Source organism: Propithecus coquereli, unplaced genomic scaffold (assembly GCF_000956105.1).
Source record: "Propithecus coquereli isolate 6110/MARCELLA unplaced genomic scaffold, Pcoq_1.0 Scaffold93, whole genome shotgun sequence".
NCBI lineage: Eukaryota > Metazoa > Chordata > Mammalia > Primates > Indriidae > Propithecus > Propithecus coquereli.
The window spans coordinates 4,705,655-4,709,228 of record NW_012155618.1 but is presented as its reverse complement, the minus strand read 5'-3'; the positions used below and the strand labels follow the sequence as shown (position 1 = coordinate 4,709,228).

Genomic DNA, 3,574 nt, shown 5'->3' with positions numbered 1-3,574 from the left:
TGGTCAGACAGCAGGGTCACCTCACCTCTCGAGGGCAGTGGGCAGGCCCAGCTGCCTCAGCTGCAGCTTCACGCCGTGGGGGAACTGCCCCAGGGGCCCCAGAGCCTGGCTCTCAGTGACAGTTGCTTTGTTACCAGCTTGGTGTAGTCCATTTTCATGTATTTCATGAACCACTCATTCACCTCCTCCTTTGTGTGGTTGGTGAAAAGGAGACCAACTTCACCCCTCAACTTCTTGTTGACCTGTAAGTTGTATTTGTATCAACAGATGGGCTCTGACCCAAGGCCAGCAATATCCCCTTGTTTTTTCCAAAGAACATCCAGCTGTGTTCCCAGGCATGCAGATGTCCGTCAGCTAGCTGTCCTCATGTTGGCCACAGGGAAGATGAAGAGATACTTGTAGGTGTCCACACATTTCCCAAGTTCTTCTATTCAGTTCCAAGCCTTTCTTTGCAGTTTTGGTTAAGGAAACTTTCTTGTTTCACTTGGATTTGGGCATCACACAGAAGACACGTGGGGCAGAGGCATCTTAGAGGCCATTTTTGACAGAATCAGCTATGCAGGGCATTGCATACACCTGGAGCTGTGTAATTAGAGCTAGTGTGCCCTTTGGTCCATATTGTATTATCTGATCTATTGAGTCCCTGAACCCCATTCAAGATGGAAAGTAGAATACTGAGGGAATTCTTACCTCATGTCAGAAGCTGGGTAAAGATAAGTCATGCCCCCTCTGATCCATTTTTTAAAACTTACGGAGCAATTCCAAAGAATTTGAGCTACTGAAGTCCCCGTGTTACTCATTCCGAGGGCATGTGCAGAAGCAGAAACAACTTCACAGGAAGTAGTGACACAAGTCAGAGGATGTCCCTGATTGTCCTCTGGTGTTCCCGCATGGGGACATGACCACAACCCCAGAGACCATGGTCTTCCCTATATTGCATTTGGGGTTGGCAAGAGGAAGAACAAAAGGTGGGGCAGGGGATATTTTGGCCTCTAGGGGTAAGATGTGGAAGCAGTTCTGGAGGCTTCTCCTGCCCATCTTCCTCTTTACGCCACCCTAAGGGCAAGTCCTGAATGAAGACTTACTCAGGAGGACTTTGGGATCATAATTCTAGTGAGGGGAGCTTTCGAGAGGCTTAAAAGGTCTGTGTATGGGAATATCTACTTATTGCAGTTCTTGTGCTCCACACTGTTAATCATTTTCTCACACTGCAGGACTCTAGCTACTTTCTTTAAGCACTTGGAGACATCATTCCATTAGCTTCTCTCTGCATTGGCAGCTTGCCAGTGCCTTCAGATGGATGGTTTTTGCATTCTAGCTGGCTTTTCTTGTTTTCTTGGCAAGAGCATTGGTTTATAGCAAGCCACTCACCATAGCTGCAAGTCAAAGCCTTCACTCTTAATTATGGAAAACTTATATGCTTTAATATCTAGTATTACAGGTCTCCGTACTAGAATTATTTTTCAAATTTTATAAGCTATTATTACCTGTTTATCTACATGAACTTTGAAATCTCAATGTCTTGTACCCCACCATGTTACTAATTTTATCAAATATATAATTTATTTGGAGACAAATTTTATGATCTTGAGTATTCTCTATCCAGAAACATGATACCTTTCTTTATTAAATTGTCTGTTTTTGTTTCTTTTGGAGCTTTATTTCAGTAGGTACTGAATATTTCAAATTAAGTTTAATTCTACATATTTAAATTGCTATTGCCAATGGGCTGTTTTTATAATTATACGTTCTGCATTGAATATGTACAAAATCTTTAATGTTACATATACCATCTTTAACTGGTCATCTTAGTAAAATTTTATTAGTTCATTTCCTTTGGTTGTCTAGTAAATTATTACAAGGAAAATCATAACTTTGCTGTGTCATTTTCGATAATTTTCCAACTTAATTCTTTTCCATGGTTTGTTGTTTTTTCTAAAACTTTCGGGAAAGTGTTAAACAATAGTGTTTACTGTGTTTATCATTCTTTTCTGCTTCTCTTTAATGGGAATCCTCTAGGATTTTATGATAGTGTGTGCATGTTTCCCATATTAAAAAACAAAAAAACAAAGCCATCATCCTATTTCTAAAAACAGTTCTGTCTGGAATTAATATTAAATTACAGATGACCCTTGAACAATGCTAGGGTTAGGTGTGCTAACCTCTGCAGTCGAAAAATTGTGTATAACTTTCAACTCCCTAAAATCTTAACTATTAATAGCCTACTATTAACTGGAAGCCTTACCAATAACATAAATAGTCACTTAACACATTTTGTATGTTATATATGTTGTGTCCTGTCTTCTTACAGTAAAGTAAGCTAAAGGAAAGATAATATTATTGAAAAATCATAAGAAAGCGAAAATATACTTACTAGTCATTAGGTGGAAGTGGATCATCATAAAGGTCTCCATCTTCATCGTCTTTATGTTGAGTAGCAGGAGGAGGAGGGGTTGGTCTTATTGTCTCAGGGGTGGCAGAGGAGGAAGGAAATCTGAACCTGTGTGGTTCAAACCCATGTTATTTCAACTGTATATGAATATTTATGCAACATCTGTTAAAAAAATAACTTTTCCACAGTGAGATATCACCTCACAACTGTTAGACTGGCTATTATTTTTTTTAAAAAATCCCAAAAGATAACAAGTGTTGGTGAGTATGCAGAGAAAAGGGAGCACTTGTACACTGTTGGTGAGAATGTAAATTGTTGCAGCCACTAAGAAAAACACTATGAAGTTTCCTCCAAAAATGAAAAATAGAACTATCATATGCTTCAGCAATTTCACTTCTGAATATATATTCAAAGGAATTGAAATTATAATCTCAAGGGTATATCTGCTCTTCCACTGTACTTTCATATTTATTCCAGCATTATTCACGATAGCCAAGATATGGTAGCAACTTAAATATCCGTCAACAAATAAATTGATAAAGAAAATGTGGTATATAAATATTTATACGATGGTGTTATGGTCTGAATATTTGTGTCCCCAAAATTCGTAGGTTGAAATCCTAACCCCCAAGGAGATAGTATTAGGAGGTGGGGTCTTTGGAAGGTGATCAAGTCGTGAGTGCAGAGCCCTCATGAATGGTATTAGTGCCTCTATAAAAGAGATCCCAGAGAGATCTCTCCCCGCTCCTGTGAGGTTATAGTGAAAAGATCGCCCTCACTGGACACCAAACCTGCCAACACCTTGATCTTGGACTTTCCTGACTCCAGAACTGTGAACAATAAATTCCAGTTGTGTATAAGCCACTTATTCTACAGTATTTTTTGTTACAGTAGTCCAAACAGACTAAGACAGTGGAATATTATTCTGCCTTAAAAAAGAAGGAAATCCTGTTATTTATGGCAATGTGAAAGAAGCTAGAGGACATTATGCTAAGTGAAATAAGCCAGACACAGAAAAACAAATACTCCGTGATACCACTTATATGAGGAATCTAAAATAGTCAAAGTTGTAGAAGCAGAGAGTAGAATGGTAGTTGCCAGGGGCTGGGAGGAGGTGGGAAATGAGGAAGTGTTAGTCAAAAGGTGCAAAATTTCAGTTGTATAAGATAAATATGCCCTAGA

The 3,574-nt window shown here is 38.9% G+C and overlaps 1 pseudogene; it reads right to left on the bottom strand.

The window, feature by feature from the left end:
• Positions 1 to 21: 21 nt before the first annotated feature.
• On the bottom strand, positions 22 to 498 carry LOC105826863 (annotated as a pseudogene).
• Positions 499 to 3,574: the final 3,076 nt, after the last annotated feature.